Source organism: Balaenoptera borealis, assembly GCF_965194805.1.
Source record: "Balaenoptera borealis genome assembly, chromosome: 7".
NCBI classification, from domain to species: domain Eukaryota; kingdom Metazoa; phylum Chordata; class Mammalia; order Artiodactyla; family Balaenopteridae; genus Balaenoptera; species Balaenoptera borealis.
In genome coordinates, this window is record NC_138864.1 from 96,369,572 (window position 1) to 96,388,955 (window position 19,384).

General features: G+C 37.0%; 1 protein-coding gene across 4 annotated transcripts in view; it reads right to left on the bottom strand.

Moving 5' to 3' along the window:
- TFEC (transcription factor EC) overlaps positions 1–19,384 on the bottom strand; it is a 686,635-nt gene that overhangs the window by 360,335 nt on the left and 306,916 nt on the right. The gene's annotated exons all lie outside the window — the stretch shown is intronic.

Here is a 19,384-nt window from a genome sequence, read left to right on the forward strand (position 1 = left end):
CCTAACTAAATTGAGCTTTCAGAGAAGAGGATATAGCCTGAGTAATTCCTACCCTTAGGAATATTTTGAATTTTCTTTGTTACCTTAAAAATGATTTTAGGCATTTTTTAAAATAAATATTCCGGGCTTCCCTGGTGGCACAGTGGTTGAGAATCTGCCTGCCAATGCAGGGGACACGGGTTCGAGCCCTGGTCTGGGAAGATCCCACATGCCACGGAGCAACTCGGCCCGTGAGCCACAATTACTGAGCCTGCGCGTCTGGAGCCTGTGCTCGGCAACGAGAGGCCGCGATAGTGAGAGGCCCGCGCACCGCGATGAGGATTGGCCCCCGCTTGCCACAGAAACGAAGACCCAACACAGCCATACATACATACATACATAAATAAAAAGAATGTAAGCAGACAAGAATAGCATTAAAAAATAAATAAATAAATAAAATAAAATAAATTAAATAATAAATAAATAAATATTCCATGGTATTTGAAAGAAATCTATATTCTATGTTTAAAGAAGGTAAGCTTTTCAACATATCTGTATTCATGTCTATAAGCTAAATAGAAAATAAAATGATTTTTCCCCCAAAATTATTCATCAGAGAAGAGAAAGTACCTTCCTTATATTTGAAATCCATAGCAAGTTCCAAGAGGAGTAGAAGAGACAGTGTGAAATTCTTTACATTTAGCAATGGAAATAGCACATCTGATTTTTTCCAGTTCTTATGAACCCATTTATGTATACAAAAAAGGATGGAGATGGCAGAGTTGTTCAATGTGATGACCCTAGATGCCCTCCCCAGAGCCCTGGCACCTTTGCTAAACCCATATTATTCTAGGAATGTGGTCTGCAAGGCAGTCAAAGATTTTGGAGAGAGGTCAGACATTATTTCAAGTATATGAGAACTAGAAGTGGCAGTGCAAAAAAGGGGTTCCCAAATTGGCAAGATTTATGCAAATTAAAAATATTTATGCTCCTTGGGCCAGCAGTTCCACTTATAAATATCAATCCTAGAAAAACATTTGCACATGTGCATCAAAAAATATGGTATTGCGGGACTTCCCTGGTGGCACAGTGGATAAGACTCTGGAGTCCCAATGCAGGGGGGCCCGGGTTCGAGCCCTGGTCAGGGAACTAGATCCCACATGCATGCCGCAACTAAGAGTTCGCATGACACAACTAAAGAGCCCGTGAGCTGCAACTAAGGAGCCCACCTGCCGCAACTAAGACCCAGCACAACCAGATAAATAAATTTAAAAAATATATATGGTATTGTGCTCTTCAAAGTTTGTTGAGAGTAAATCTCATATTACGTGTTCTTACAACCAAAATCCCAAAAGGACACAAGGAAACTCTAGGAGGTACTGCATATGTCTACTACCTTGATTGTGGTGATGGTATCATGGGTGTTAGCATATATTCAAACTCATTGAATAATTACACATTAAATATATTCAGTTCTTTGTACATCAATTATACTTCAATAAAGTTGTCAAAAACATTTAAAAAATATTCAGGTCCACTTCCCTTTTTTGAGACTTCTGGTACATAAAAATTAAATAAATGCCAAAACAGGTTCCAAAAAAAAAAAAAAAGAATAGGAACATTCATGGAACATTGTTTTAAAAGCAAAATACAGGCAATTATCCAAATGCTAATCAACTGAAGGTTAACTAAATTATGATATATCAGTACCATAAAATACTGTGCAATAATTATTAGTAAAATTTACATGCTGACATGCCAGATCCATAGATGCTGTTAATTTTTTTAATGAAGTTGCAAAACAATATAGAAAGTCTGATTCCATTGGTGAAAGTGTGTGTGATTTTGCATAAATGCCTAGAAAGCACTTTGGAAGTGTGTACAACAAACTATTAATAATATACTTTGGGAAACCAAGTGGGACTGGGGAGGCAATGCTGAAGGGATGCTCTAAATATACTTCTCAACTGATTAAACTTTACTATGAGAATATTCTTATGTGTTGTATAAAAGGTTGTGATAAAAATCCACCCTTTTATAACTTGAAAGTTTGGGGTTTTATAACCCACAGAGCCAGAAAATGAAATTGAATGCCATATGGATTATAAGGCTTTAAAATTTTTCATTTCCTTTTTATTATATAATACTAAAAAATTTACTCTCTTTCATTGCCACTAAAAATTTTGAGTAAAATCTCCTTACCATTAACAAAGGTGCCAGATTATAGATACTACTGGCAAATGAAGAAGTCATCAGGTCAACATCCATAAATCAGCAAGCATTTATTAAATATAGGTTATACTTCTCGTACTATGTTAGACATAAATATCACCAAGCATCCTGGAACTTCAAAATGTAGAATGTAGTGATATTATATTTGGGATACTCATAGAGATTTGAACAAATTAACCCACATAGCTTCTGGTTATCCAATATGTGTACCTTCAATATTATGATAACTGACTACTTGAATAATAACAGTTAACTGCTATGGTATTTACCAGTCTTTAGATTAATAATACAATCGGAAAATATTAATAAAAATACCACATTGAATAAACAATACTGTCACTATTTTCAACATAAGGAACTGAGGGTAAAAAGCCATAAGTGCCCAAGGCCATATTATAAATAAGTCTCAGAATCAGAATTTGATTCTGGGCCTAGAGGGGCTATGTATTTCAATTCTTTCCACTCTATCACAACACCTCCTCTCTACCTATCTGGTAATTTAGAAAAGCTTGCATGTCCTCTCCCCTTTATTTTTCAGTTTTAGAACTGAAATAGCAAGTTTCAGAAACTCTTCAATTCACTGGTCCAGAACACTGCATTGCTCATAGGTGTTATAAATACAACATTACTATAAAATGGGCCATAACACGTATTTCAACTCATTTTGAAAACAATTTTAATCAGTCTTTTCTGGCCTTCCCCTGTTTCTTTAAAATCTTCCAAAAACCTTTCATTCTTTCTTCATAGTCTCTGAAATTTTTCCAGGTTGAAGTCTCTTTAACAAGCATTATTTTTAAGAGGCCAATCCTCCTGAGTTGTGTAGAAATTCTACCTTTGTTGTGAATTACTGTAATTGTATTGCTTCCATCTTAGACTCTAAGTGAGATCTCAAACAATGGTATTGTGGATGGAGAGTAGGGTTGGTGGGTGAAGGAATGAGGGAAAGGGAAATGAGAAGAGAGATCATTTTAGAGTATAGACACTGTGGAAGAGAGCTGACCCGGGTGTCCATCATCACATGGGGTGTGTCTGGAGATAGGAAAGATGTGAAGAAATGGCAGTGGAATTGATTATAAAAATAATGTTGATAATGCCACTAACCAATAATGACCAGCATTTCTGGTGTGTTTAGCCAAGAGCTAGGCACTGATAAGCCTTTTTATGTATGATCTCATTTACATGTTATCTCATTTACCCCTCACAAAAGCCTTACAATACAGATATTTTTATTCCCATGCTATAGATGAGGAAATGGAGGCTTAGGAACATTGAGCAACTTGCCCAGTTTACATGTTAGTAAATAAACAGAGCCAACTGGAGTAAACAGGGCCAGCTGGAGTGATTTTTAGTATTTCTAGGATCAGATTTCATATACATTGGGGAAATTCTCCAAGTTAATTCTATGAAATATGTTATTCATTTTAGTGCTTAAAAATATAAATAGAAACCTATAGTTAGGTTAGCGCTTCCCTGGTGGCGCAGTGGTTAAGAATCCATCTGCCAATGTGGGAGACACAGGTTCAAGCCCTGGCCCGACAAGGAAGAGAGAGAAAGAGAGAGAGAAAAAGAGAGAGAGAGAATGTGGTAAGATCCCACATGCCGCAGAGCAACTAAGCCCGGGCACCACAACGACTGAGCCTGCGCTCTAGAGCCCGCGAGCCACAACTACTGAGCCTGCGTGCCACAACTACTGAGCCCACATGCCACAACTGCTGAAGCCCGTGTGCCTAGAGCCCATGCTCTGCAGCAAGAGAAGCCACCGCAATGAGTGTGCACCACACTGCGCACCCTAATGAGGAGTAGCCCCCGTTCGCTGCAACTAGAGAAAGCCCGTGCACAGCAATGAAGACCCAACGCAGCCAAAAATAAAAATAAATAAATAAAAATTAAAAAAAAAGAAACCTATAGTTAGGTTACATTTTATTTTATTCTAAATTCCCCATAGGATTCAGAGCAGAAAAGGAACAAATGATCTGTGAAGGTCAAGAAAAATCTGACAATTGAAACCATATGATTCCTACTCAAATGCCTTCCTATTACCTTACATTTCATATGAAAGTCTCTCTCTCTTTTTCTCTCTCTCTTTCTCTCTCTTCCTTGTCTGAAGATTAATGTTCTCCATAATGGCCTTCTTCATGGCTCCTCTGCCCTTATAATCTTAGTTTTCATGTGGTTCTGGCTCACTGCAGCCTTGATTCCAGCATGGACTCTCCATGACCTTGCTGTCAGTGCTTCGCTGTTACCTGACACAGGTGTGTCTCAATGTCAGTTCTTAAGCTTGCACACTTTGGCCCAGTTTGAGTCAGTTTTCCACTCTAGGAGCAATCATTTATCGTCATGGTCCATGTGATAATGGAGCTCCCTCCACTGGAGGCTTGTAACTGGAAGATTTTTTTTTCTAAGAGAAGAATATGAACGAGGAAGAAATAATTGGAGTCTTTAGCACTATGGGTTTGAAGCAGTGGGTAGAAAAGCCAAACTTTATTACAAGGAGAGGTGGGCTTAAGAAAGTAGAAGACAATCTGTGAGAATAAGCCAGAAGAGCAAGGAGCTGTGAGTGGTGGGGAACGTATTGGAAGGGGAGAGAAAACATCACAAGGTCGTTTCAATGTAGAATAAAACTCAAAGGAGAAATACTTGGAGATAAAAGAGAATGATCCTTTTCTTATGCTGGGACTAGGCAAGAGCCATAGAGTATGAAAATCTACTATCACTAGGACCAGGTGGGAAATCTGCACCAACTGATAAAACTAGTCTCAGATCTTGGGTAAAACTGAGAATCCAATAGGTTCTTAGAAACTATTGACCCAAATCTAACTTAAGCTAATATTTTGTCTTTTTCAAGTCTTCTAGACTGACTTGGAGACATTCACATGTCACTTGTAATGCCATCTCATCTTATTTGTTATTTTTAGGACATGTCTTCTTTTTCTTTGTTTATTTCAGTTCACTGCTAAAGCTATCATTTTAAGCCTTCTAGGGGGTCAAGGAATTTGTCAAGAAAGAGGAATAAATAACTGTTTCCACACCACTAGACTGTGGGTAACTCAAGAGGAGGGACAGTGTTATTTAACTCTGCATCCTTAGCAACCAGCACAGGATCTCGCTTCTTGCAGTTGCTCAATAAATATTTGTTGAATGATTCAGACCTGGAGCAGACCACCCTGGGCAGCCAGGTGTCATGTTAGCAGAAACAGACCAGATCAAGGGCAGAGGTGATTGGGCAATCAGAGCAGGCAGTGAGAAAAAATTTCAGAAGGATAAAATTCAACTGCAAACATACCTTAGTATTTCTGAACACATAATAGCAAGGCCTGAACTGAGACTAGATAGACAACTATGCTTGAGTTTAACCTTAAGCAACTAATAGAGCAAAATTGTTTATCCCAATACTACCAGAACAACTCAAAACTCAAAGGGCTTTGTGGCATTTTAAACCTTTCTAGAAAACCTGGGAGTATGACTGATGATGACACAGTGTGCTCTTTTCATTTAGGCAATTGGCTCCCACCCTCACCCTCTGTTGTTCCCACCACCGAGCATCTAAGAAGTCTCTTTGATGAGTGATGAACAAGTGGGTAGCGATAGGTTTTTTTTTCTAAAACTCTTGTTGCCAAGTAACCAAACAATATACTAAAGAGACTGCATGGGCCAACTAGAGATAAATGATATTTTTCACCACGTTTGTTGAATCCAATAAAATATACCATTTCATGGAAAGCTTTTCCTCCAACCCCTAGTAACCTTGAGGCAAATGTTGCTCTTTGATCTATGGAAAAGTCAAAATGAATGGTAAAGATAGATTTTTCTTTTCAAAATCTTACTGGCTAACTAATCTCATTGAAAATGCATGAAACAGAAGTGGGCCAGCAAGGGAGACCATAGCTAAGTCACTCAGTTTCAGTCCTCGTGTATTTTACTTTAACTTAAATTTATCTAATAGTCCTCTTAACATGATTTCAAGAACTACCATTTCTCTCCATCTCTGTGCTGACAAGGAAAGACTGTCCTTCACAAAAGTATGGGTAGTGAATAAAAATTTTTTATGTCTGATACTCAAAAGTATATAAGCATAAAGTTTAATTGAAATAAAAAGGTATCTGACTTTCTGAGTGTCCCTTTGCAGATTTTGATTAATGACTTAATATGAAGGGCACAGGCTTTGGAATAACTTGTGATCTTTCATTACATGGAGTCAGGTGAGATTTCAATTTATCAGAGTGCCAAATTTCATTCTAACAACGGATACGACTTCTTGGGCACCTCACACTTTTCCTTTAAAAAGCCTCTCCTTTTTCTAAATTACATATTTGGCTCCTGTGTTAGTCTTATCTCTTCTATCTTAGGATTTGGCTCTAATACAACTATTGCAGCTGGACCAAGGCCTGCCCCTGCCTGGCAAGAACATGTGGAATTTTGAATTCACGCTTTAGGAAAATTTCATTTTCCCCTCATATTAATTGTGATGTCAGATTCAAAATATTTCCCAGCTCCAGAGTGGGATGTTTTCTTTTTCCCTCTCCTTACCCCACTATTATGGAATTAAAATGACAAATGCTACTAAATCCCTCAGTATATGTTGGTATAACATATATTAACATATATCCTGTCAAACTAACATTGACATGGAGTAACTGCAAAAATACTTGGGTGATTTTTTAAATAATAATATAAACAATCCTCACTGAACCTCTACTATCTGTAAATCAATGTGTTATAGGGGATACAGAGACATATAAAGCCAAATTTGTGCCCATATGAATTTTCCCATAAGAAGGTCCAACTTCAGAAATGGATAAAATCTAGCTTCCCTTCCTCCAAGCTCCATACCTATCTTATGGTTTATAAATGTCCCAGGTTGAGACTGTACTCTCAAATAAGAACCAAAAGTGCCTCAAAGTGATGCTTTTAATTCACCTAATTACTTTTACGGATGCATCTGACTGAATCACATACCTAAATTCTAGCTGCAAAGAAGACTGGGAAATATAGTTATGGCTTCCCAAAGTATAGAAAGGGTATTCAAAAAATATATAGGTCAGCCACAAATATAAGGTGTGTTAATTAACAATCCTTTGCTGCCCAATGTCAGCACTTGTCCTGTATTTAAAATTCCAAACAACACTATTTTCTCATCCAACATTATACCACTATTTATCATATGAATAAAACACTCTCATTCTTTGTTAAATGAGACAATCCAAATTTCATTAGTCACTACAACTGATTTCAAGTTAGGATCTCTCAGAAATAGTATTTCCCCTCTATTCCATATGATCTTGTCTTTATATTTTGTGAGCTGTGGACTAAATACTAAGATTGCCTACTACCAACCTGTCCGCATACAAAAGAGTAGGAAAATTGGAGTCATGAAGGTGGAAATAGGATAGTTACGACTGGATAAGAGGTCTATATTGGAAACCCAATTATTTCGAAGCAGGCTTAATTTTTTTCCTGGATTTCTATTTGCACTTCTTTATTTCTATTTAGTAGAATTTATTTTGAAAATATCAGCTAGTCTTAGCTTTTCTAAGCGGAAACAATTGAAAGGGCTTTGTGGGCTGGAGCCAGGGTGTTAAAAAGTTGGGAGGTAATTGTAGCAGCAGCCATCAATGTACCAGACTCCCAAGAGGGAAAGAGACCTGGAGAGAGAATCAGAGTTGGCTTATAACCAGAACACTTGTGAACCCTTTTCTGTTCAAATCTTGGAAGGAACTGCTTTATTTTAATTATGGAAGCCAGCACCTATAAAAGGAGATGAATTTAATGAACGTTTGTCAGAAGGGATTCAGATAGGTATAAAAGGTAAACTCAAAAGTTACTGGGGAGCAATTTGCAGAAAGAAAAGAAGACAAAGCTTTAGTTGGGTCAGGCATCATGTTCAGATTTGAATGAACATGCAGATTTACTGATGTTTAAAAACTTGATTGAAATAAAATATGCATAAAGGAAGGGGCATATATAATAAATAAACAGCTCAATGAATTTTTGCAAAACAAATGCACATGAAATTAGCACCTTCCTAGTCTAGCCCACTCAGAATTAATTCCCACATATATTCCCAAGATTTTTGCCATTGCAAATTAATAAAGTACTTCTAATCAGCTGGTATATAAACTTCCTCCTCCTTTTATGTGAAAGCAGCTGATATCTGACTCTAGTTATACTGACAGCAGTGAAAGGTGGTATAGGCAGGCATGAGGGAAAGCAGCTTCCCTCTGCAAAGCTATTGTCCTAGGCAAGGTTGTCACAGATCTTGAAGCAAACCAGGGAAAGGCTCTTGACAAAGGGAAGAAGGAGCTGCTTCTGCTTGTAGAGGCAATTCCATGGAACTTGTGGGTTTATGTACTCTCATGATCTGATTCTTCTCATTTAGCCCTAGGGTAACTCACAGATTTCCATCGAAACCAAGAAATGCCCTTTTACTTGAGAACAAGGCTACAAATTAAACTGACTTTGTAATCTGGTGACCCTCAGGATAAAATTTTGAATTTTATTTTCAACTATGATTGTTCCATTACTGAAAAAATTTAAAGATAATTTCAAACGGTCAAGGAAATTATCTACTCTTGGATGCATCAAAACAAGAATTTTAGATGCTGAGCATATTGTTTAATTTCTATAAATTCTCCAGCACACTTAGAAACAACCAGCCTACTCCACAGTCCTTGCATTTCTCACACATATCCTACTGTTCCAGATCAGTGGACATTTGGTTCCTAAAGCCTGCCATTCCAGGTAATCACAGGTGAAGAATTGTTTTTCCATTGCTTGCCATGGATGGCAGGGTCCCATTATCTGCTAACAGTTTTACTCTAAGGCCTTCAGACATAAGCAGGTCATATAATTTCAGATTTCCATTTCCACAAGGATCTGGATGCTTACAACTTTTTCTGATACCATTTATTATTTTGGTCAGGGAACTAAGTTGTGAATAGCTGAATCAACTTGAGCTACTTTAAATCGTAAAGAAATGTATTTAAAAGATATTGGGTCCTCACAGTACCTGTGAGAGTCAGAGACCCAATGTAAGAAGCCACTCAGCCAGGAAACATGTCTAATCATGCCATTCTTGCCACATCTTGACTGTATCACTGCAGCCTTCACAAATACTGCAACTTTCCGTGATGATGTTTGGGACTAAATAAGAGAACCTCACCACTACTGCACAGGAACTGTCAGTTACCAGCACTGCCGCTCTCATCAAGAGAGCCTAATCACCCATGTTCCAGGTCAAAAAGTTTCATGCAGCTGCATGGGTGGAAACCTTGTCATATACAGGTGTCCAACAAGGAAGGCTAGGAAAATGGCCTCTGACTCTGACACTATATTGTAGTGAGAATTTCACCAACTATAAAAAGGATATTTAATAAACAGTTGTTGGATGGTGTTTTGATCACCTCCTGTTTACCCTGCTGATGAGGGAGAAATTTTTGCCCTATGGTTATGGGAATGGCTGAATACATGCTCCCCAACACTGGATAGATGATACCAACAGCAATTTATTAGTTACATATACTCATAGTCTGGAGGAGGGGGACACTACATGCCACACAAAGCCATGCGAGGGTTGCATTCAGGGACAGAATGACAAGTAGGGACTGTGGTTGGCCAGCTTTGTAAAATCAAGAGGGTGGAGTGACCCTTAGTTCCTGCAGAAGGATGTGATTGGCTTGCTTGAATAATCCACGGGCTGGTGAAGAACTGAAGCCCAACACTGAGGGATAAGCAGGAACTGTGCTTAGTCCCTGTGATAAGGAGGGCTGCTAACCTGGGACAAGGTTGGCTGGGGGACCTTATCCATGGGAAAACAGTGAGGAGGGGAACTTGCAGTTAGGCCGCTGGAGGTCCCCCTGATTTTACTAGATGTCAAGTTAGCACATTAATACTGAGTCTTAATTTTAAGCCTTATACAACTTATATCACATATATGACAAATGCTTACCATAGTATATTTATTTTAAAAATTGAAAAAAATGTTTAAAACAAATTTTTTATATTGAATATACAATTTAATAGCCTGCTTTAAAATTTTACATTATATCATAAATATTTTCAAATGTCAAAAATAGTGTTTAAAATATTATTCTAAATGTACACATAATAAGTTTTTTAAAATAATGTCTGTTATTTAGGAAATGCTGTGCTATGAATTTTTCTGAAAAATCATTTATCCTATGTAACCTTTTCCCTAATGTTAGAATATACATTGTTTCTAACTTTTCACTATTTTGAATCATGTTATGATGAAACTGCTGATAATTCTTCTTAGGTCAGGTCTTTATTATTTTTTAAAATATTTTAAAAATAGCTTTATTGAGATATAATTGACATATAACATTGTATAAGTTTAAGGTGTACGATATGTTGATTTGATACACTTACATATTGCAAAGTGATTACCACACAGGTTAGCCAACACCTCCATCACGTCACATAAGTACTATTTCTTTTTTGTGGTGAGAACATTTAAGGCCTACTCTCTTAGTAACTTTCAAGTATATAATACAGTATTATTAACTATAATCACCATGGTGTACATTAGATGCCCAGAACTTATTCATGTTATAACTGAAAGTTTATACCCTTTGACCAGCATCTCCCCATTTCCCCCAGCTCTCAGTCCCTGATAACCCCCACTCTACTATCTGTTTCTGTGAGTTCAGCTTTGTTAGATTCCACATATAAGTGATATCATATAATATTTGTCTTTCTCTGTCTGACTTACTTCACTTAGCATAATGCCCTCAAGGTTCACTGATGCCACAAATGGCAGGATTTCCTTCTTTCTTATAGATGAATAGTATCCCTCTGTGTGTGTGAGTGTGTGTATGTTTGCATACAAACACCTTCTTTATCCACTCATCCACTGATGGACACTTAGGTTGTTTCCATATCTTGGCTATTGTGAATAGTGCTGCAATGAACATGGGAGTGTAGATATTACTTTGAGATCCTTTTTTTCATTTCCTTTGGATATATACCCAGAAGTGGGATTGCTGGATCACATGATAGTTCCATTTTTAATTTATGAGGACCCTCCATACTCTTTTCCATAGTGACTGTACAAATTTATATTTTTGGTTAGATCTTTAGAAATGTAGTTAATATGTTTAAACATTTTAAGATTCTTTATATAGCCACTTAATATGTCAACCCCTTGCAAATATACTTTATAAAAGTAAGAAGAATTACCTAGTACAACTGGTTGAAACTACTAAGACTTTATTCACCAGTATAATAATGTTTTGAAGACTACTGCTTCCAAATAATTGTAACTCTTCTATTTTAAAATGGGTGTCCTTTCTTCAGGTGTTAAATGTCCCACTTCTGAGGCTTCATAAAATTTTTCACTGTTTTTATGCTTTGTAACTCAGTACTTTTCAGAGCCACAATTATTAAAGGGCTTGAAGAAAAAAGACTATTTAAAAAGGTTAGAAAAAAAGGTTTATTTTACCAAGAGGAGAGTGAGAAAGAAAGCCAATGTGAATGTTTACATGTAGGAGAGGTTATTTTATAGGGAATGAAGGCAGCTGTTTTCTTTTTCCACTGATATAAAAATTAAATGATAGACATTCATTTTAAAGTGTAGGTGTATGTTTGACTTAGAGAAAATGTTGACAGGAGAATGTTACCAAAGGGGACTGTAAAATCTCCTTTTTTAGATATTTTGAAAGACTAGGCAATGATATAGTTTGACTTGGGAAGATTCTTGCCTTGCATGCCCTTTCTAAAATACAACCACCAACATCAGCATCATTTATGGCAGCATATGGGGTAAGCTTACTCTTTGAATTCATTCAACAGACACCTACAGGGCTTTACATTGTACGAGACACTGGGAGGTCAACTTCCAATTCACAGTCTGTATGCAAACAGACATGCAGATAGACATGCAGACAACTGAAACGCAACATAAATGTATGCTAGAAACTGGGAAGAATCAGTCCAGTAATCATGACCACCCTCTACTGGGTTCTTTCAGTGTACTAGGCACTATGTCAAGTGCTCTGTGTACATTATTTTGTTTAGTGCTCACAGCAACCCTATGGAATATATACTATCATTTGCCAGATTTTATCAATGAAGAAACTAAGGCTAGAAGAGATTAAATAACTTGCCCAAGATCACGCAGACAGCAAACTGTAGAGATTGTTTTCAAACACAGGTCTCTGGCAGTAGAGCTGAAATTCTTAAACATTGGGCCAGCCAACCTAAATCTGAGAGGAGGCAGTGCTGGGTGAGTGGGAATTGAAGAGCTTGAGGAAAGCCTTTGGCAGGAGAAGCCATTAAACTGAGTATTGACTATTTCTGTTTTAAATAAGTTCATTTGTATAATTTTTTTAGATTCCACATATAATTGATATCATATGATATTTGTCTTTCTCTCTCTTCCTCACAGACATAGAAAAAAAAAATGCTTACCAAAGGAGATATGGGGCTGTGGGGAGAGATAAATTAGGAGTTTGGGATTAACATATACACACTACTATATATAAAACAGGTAAACAACAAGGACCTACTGTATAGCACAGGGAATTATACTCAATATCTTGTAATAACCTATAATGGAAAAGAAGCTGAAAAAAAATATATATATCTGAACTACTGCTGTACACTTGAAACTAAAACAACATTGTAAGCTATCTATACTTCAGTTAAAAAAAAAAAACAAAACTGAGTATTTAATGAGTAGGAATTGGCCACCTCCAAAGAGGTAGTGGTGGAGGGGTGGGAGGTGGAGAGGTGGGTGGAGGAGGGTTGAAATGTAGAAGGGTGAGGAAGAAGAATGGGAGGTGGAAGGTTAGGAAGTGGAGGTGTGGATGGTGGAGAGGTATGAGGTGAAGGGGTGTGAGATGGAGAGAAAGACAGGCTTGTCAGAAATCAGCTATGGAAGGAATGAATCTCAGTCACTTGTTATTTAGTTAAAGACTTTGTCATTCTAAAGTCCTCACGGGGTTCTTTGGTGTTGAAAGCAGGGTTTTCGATGAGTAGTGCTCAACTTATGACAAGGGTTAAGGGGTTGTCGTTGTCTTCCTTAGTCTAAGTACAAATAGTATTCCATTGGACATCTGCATTTCAGTTGCTCTGCCAGTGTTTGGTCAAGCCATTTGCCACTCCCTTCTTTCCCTCTAGCCTCTAGCTTCCTTGTAGCTACCCTTTTAGTTCCTCTTCTTTCTCTCTGAAGGGAAGCGCTCTCCTTCCGTTAGAGGACACTCCCTCCCCTGTCCTACTGGGCACTGTTTCAAGCACAGCCTCATGACATCTCACATACCCTATTGTGATTGATCCTTATTGCAATCCTGAAATAAATTACCCTTAGTCTGGGATCTGATATTACTGCATGGCCCGACAATGTCTATGGCCATGCTTCCCTCTTAAACATTTGCAGTTACTTTCTTTTAGAAGGGAGAGGAAGGAGTAAAATTCATAATTATTTTCTTCTTTCAGGCTTTCTGATGTTCCGGTTCTTCTGTGGTCAATTAATACTCATCAAAGTGGAGCCTTATGCTCCCTCTATGCTGATTCTCTTTTATACATCTGCCTGTCTGATGTCACACATCAGTTTAAACAAATAAATATGAAGAGATTTGGCTTGTATTCTTTTCTTCTGGTTTTTGCTTCTTTTCAGAAAGATAAATTCTATTTAATTTTTCTGACTGATACTTAGATACACATCTTGCATCTCACATAACTTTGTTTCTTAATCAACTATTGGAGCTTTATTAAGATCCAAAACCAGCTCTTCCCTTTCTGAACTGAATTCATAAGCAACTGTGGGAGAGAGGCAGAGTCATACCAGTGGGCTCATAGAAGGTGATTTAGAACTTAGCTTTAGATCTGTAGCCATAACTGGTCTCCAACGCTTAGTCCCTGAATGAGAAAGTTGGACCCAGTGAGTCCAAAGCAGAGCTGCGGAATCACAGGCTTTTCCTAGGCCATCCCCACAGGGCCAGAGACTGGCCTGAGTTGCTCATTCCTCTAGGGAAAAGTGAGTCAGAGCGGCCAGAGCTGGGACTGACACGTTCAAGGAAGTTTCTCCACATAGAAACAGGAGGCCAGGAAAAAAGGAGATTCTTCCATGTTGGGAAAGAAACCTTATTTAGCTTTGCCTCCTTGGATAACATTAACTACTGTTCCCTTCATATTAGCCTTTTGTGTTTCATTTTATACAGAGAATTGTCTTCTACAATATGGGTAATACTCAAATATATTTACTTAAAACTTATTATGCCTCATATTTCTCAAATTGAGGCCCTTTCATCCTTCCTTTAAAGATATGTCACTGTTCCATTGTAACTGGTATCCCGTAGAAATAATAATTGGTATTTTTATAGCATGGGTTTTAGTAATGCTCATATCTTCATATTTACAAAGTGCATTTTCCTGAGTTGATTTTATCAGTGACTTTACTTCCAAAATAATTTCCTTTTAGGAAGATATCAGAACAGCAAACATAACTGTCCCCAAGTCATATCTGGAATAAGATCACTTGGGAACAAGAGTCAAAGAAGGTGTATAAACAGCTCTGCTACTGAAATAGCAAGCAAAAGAATACTGTAGATGGCTTAAAGATTTCAAGACATAGGACATATGTTTCCTCTGTGTGATCCAATTGCCTCACCTAAATTTTCATTACGCTGATTCACTCATTCCCCAGTAGGGTTATTTGATGTGCTTTTTCACCAATGGCATCCATGGTGTAAAGCTGTCTCTTACTGGCTTTCATCACAGTAGGATTCAGAATGCTCATTTTGGAAAGACTGCAGGTCTTAATAGATGGTAGAAAATTCAGTAAAATGCACACAGAGAGAGTTTAAGAATTGTTTTTATAAGACTTGCAATCCATTTTGCTTATATTGAAATGGTTTTCTGCAGAGGGTAAAAATCCTGCCGGCAATTAGAGGATTGTGTGACATTCAAGTCTGCCCAGAGTAAGCAGCCAAGCAGAGCACTCTCTGCTCTACAGATTTGCATTGTTCTGCTAACTTTCCTATGCCAAAAACATTCAGTTGCTCCCTTTCACCAGCCTCTAAGGTCACAAGACAGACAGTTCTTTCTTGATTACTCAAACAAATACACGTCTGATTCAGAGGGGGAAAAAGAGAGTTGCCAACAGTCAATGCTTAGGAAGGGCAAGGCTGCTTTCGCTTTTTAAGCCAACCTGATGAATCACCACATCCATGACTAATTGTGGTATTAAAATGTACCCAGTAATATAGCCTGTTTTTTAGAGAGGAAAATACTAATAGAGACACAAATAAATATGGAAGAAAACTAGACAATTTTGCACGAATATATAAATGGCCCACTCATCACAATTGTCTTGATAAATATCTACATATAGGCTTTCAATTAAGTCCTAGAAAATATGGAATTAACATTGCTGCTCTCAACCTGGCTTTCCTTATAAGTCAGCTTCATGAGCTCAAAAAATTTTTCCAAATGTTTTCTAAATTTCATAAGGTTAGGCATGGGCAGTGACTTTAATAAATTATGATGTTGAATATTTTTGTTGTATGGAAATGATAAAAACAGACTGATTTTTACATATATGTATATACATACATATATAAATGTAATATATAATATAAATATAATGCAAATATAAATTTATGTAATACAAATATATATAAATATATGCACACATATACATATATATGATTATGTATATCTAACATATGTACATATATAAGTCCCATGTTTTCTTTGTAGAGGTACCAACGATACAGTAATTTAAAAAAAGACATGGTTTTTGTCCTCAATTGTATAGTCTGTTGGGGAAGAAAATACATAAACAGAAAATTCTAATATAGTGAGAAAAGATCATTAACAGTTCTGCACCAGTTATTATGGAAACAAGGGAGGAAATCTTAATGGAGGGGAGCATATCAAGAAAAGGTTTGGGAAAGGGAGTAGTAAGCTGATCTTAAAGGATTTTTAGCAGTTAATCTTATAAAGGTGGAGAGAGGGATGGACAATGAGTGAAGGGAATTCCAGGAAGGGGAGACAGCATAAATCAAAAAGCCAACAGGAAAGAAATTGTATGAGATGCATAGGGAACAAAAAAATATTTTGACTCAGGTAGATTAGGGGGAGGCAAACTATGGTCTGTGAGGTCTCCGGCCTACCATCTGTTCCTATATGGCCTATGATCTAAGAATGCTTTTTGCATTTTTAAGTGGTTTTAAAAGAATCAAAACAAAAATACTATTTTATATATTTTGCATTAGAACTATATGAAATTTAAATTTCATTGCTCATAAATAAAGTTTTACTGGAACAGAAACATACTCATTCTTTTAGATGTTGCCTATAGCTGCTCTCCTGCTACAATGCAGTTGAATAGTCAGGACAAGGACTGAAGGTGGTACTCCCCTTGCATTGCAGTGCTGTCTGGTGTACTACAAATCACAAAGAAGCACTTAGAACTTGACAGTGTTTGAGTGCCTTGCATATCACCACACTGCAATGTTATTTTATTATTATTATTATTATTATTATTATTATTATTACCAGTGCATACTTACCATGTTAAAACAGGAATAGAAACGTGGACTTCACATAGAAGACCATATTTTTTTTTAAGTATAATTGACTTACAATATTATATTAGGTTCAGGTGTACAACATAGTAATTTGATATTTTTATGCATTACAAAATGATCACCACAATAAGTCTAGTTACCATCAGTCACCATACAAAGTTATTACATTATAATTGACTATATTCCCTATGCTGTACATTATATCCCTGTGACTTATTTATTCTATAACTGGACGTTTGTACTTCATAATCTCCCTCACCCATTTCCCTCATACACCACCTCCCTCCTCTCTGGCAACCTCCAATATCTCCTCTGTATCTATGAGTCTGTTTCCGTTTTGTTATGTTTGGATTCCTTTCTCTTTTTTGTGTGGTCTTTTCCACTTAGGGAGGTCCCTCTGAACATTTCTTATAAAACTGGTTTAGTGGTGCTGAACACTTTTAGCTTTTGCTTATCTTTAAAACTCTTCGTCTCTTCTTCAAAGCTGAATGGTAGCCTTGCCTAGAAGAGTGTTCTTGGAAAAGACTTTCCCTTTTCATTACTCTTTGAATATATGGTGCCACTTCTGGCCTGCAAAGGTTCTGCTGAAAAGTCAGCTGACAGTCTTATGGGAGTTCCCTTGTACATAACTAGTTGCTTTTCTCTTGCTGCTTTTAAGATTCTCTATCTTTCATTTTTGACATTTCAATTATAATGTGTCCTGGTGTGGACCTCTTTGGGTCCTTGTTTGGGACTCTCTGCTCTTCCTGGACCTGGATGCCTGTTTCTTTCCCCAGGTTAGGGAAATTTTCAGCTATTATTTCTTCACATAATTTCTCTTCCCCTTTTTCTCTCTCTCTTCTCCTTTTGGGACCCCTATAATGCAAATGTCAGTATGCTTGATGTCCCAGAGGTGTCTTAAACTATCCTCAGTTTTTAAAATTCTTTTTTCTCTTTTCTGTTCAGCTTAGGTTATTTCCATTACTCTGTCTTCTAGTTTGCTGATCTGTTCCTCTGTATCACCTAATTTTAAAATTTCTTCTAGTGTATTTTTTATTTAAGTTATTGTATTCTTCAGCTCAGTTTGGCTCTTTCTTTTACATTTTCTAGCTCTTTGTTAAATTTCTCACTGTGTTCAGCGATTCTTCTCCTGAGTTTGTTGAGCATCTTTATAATCATTACCTTGAACTCTTTATCAGGTAGATTGCTTATCTCCATTTCACTTAGTTCTTCTGGGGTTTTGTCTTGTTCCTTCATTTGGAACATATTTGTCTGTCTATTCATTTTACCTGATTCTCTGTGTTTATTTCTATGTATTAGGTATGTCAGTTATGTTCCCTGATCTTGGAGAAGTGGCCTAATGTAGGAGATGTCCTATGGGGCCCAGCAGCACACTCCCTTCTGGTCACCAGAGCTATGCTCCAGGGGTGCTCCCTATGTGGGCTGCATGGGCCCTTCTGTTGTGGTGGGGCTGACTAATGTGGAGCCTGCTGGTAAGTGGGGCTGTCCCCTGACCCAGCTGGCTGTGGTGGTTTCTGTCTTGCTGGTGGGTAGGGCCAGCAGGTCTGGTGTATAAGACACGATTTTTAAGGCACAATGAACTGTGGATTTTTTTTTAAACTGAGTTATATGGCAAAGCACTGCATTTGCAATGCAATGACACTATAGCTTTACTAATAGAATACAATATGTGTTAATATTTCCAGATTAAGAACTTGTTGCAATATTCTCAACTCACAGGATATTAACAATCAGAAAAATTAGAAAACTTAAAATGGAATATCTCATCACAGCAGAATTTCTACACAAAATTAAAAAATCAAGAATGAAGTTGCAACCAAATTAAGCTTCTGAGCAACTAATTTATTGGCCATACAAGGAAAGCCATTTATCAATGGTGACTTGATCAAATCATATCTGATTGTAGCAACTGAAGAACGTGTCCAGAGAAAATAAACTTGTTTAAAACTACTAGCCTTTCTATGAGAACAGTTGCTTGAAGAGTTGAGGACATTAGAAGCAACATCAATAGTCAATTGAGAAATAAGGCAAATAATTTCAAGTGATTTTTCTTGGCTTTTGATGACTTAAGAGTTAACACTGAGTTTGAACTGACTAAAGAATTAGCTTCACAGTTCCAAAAAAGTCTGCACTGGAACAACTACAGATGAGAATATTTTCATAGAAGTTGAGAAAATACTAATTCAATACAACCTGAAGTGGAATCCGCTAAGATGTGATACAACTGACAGTAGTAAAAATATGTATGAAGCATAAAATGGGACATATTTATAAAATTTGTGAAACTGTAAAGTGTTTAGTCATTGTAATACTCATTAGCAAATACTTTGCAGAAAATAGTTGAATCTATCATTTGTCATTGACCTAGTAGTATCAATGGTGCACTGCATTCACTTTCATGGATTTAATCATCATTTCTGTGAATTTTTGTCAGAAATAGAAGCTAAAAAACCTGACTTGCCTTACCATACAGAAGTACAATGGCTTAGCAGTAATGAACTTTTATTGAAATTTTTTGAGCTCAGGGCTAAGACTGAAATTTTTCTGAATGAAAAAGAGCCACTCTCAGCCACTATTATTGAAATAGAAAATTTTAGAAATTAGCTTTTGCTGAAGAATTAAAT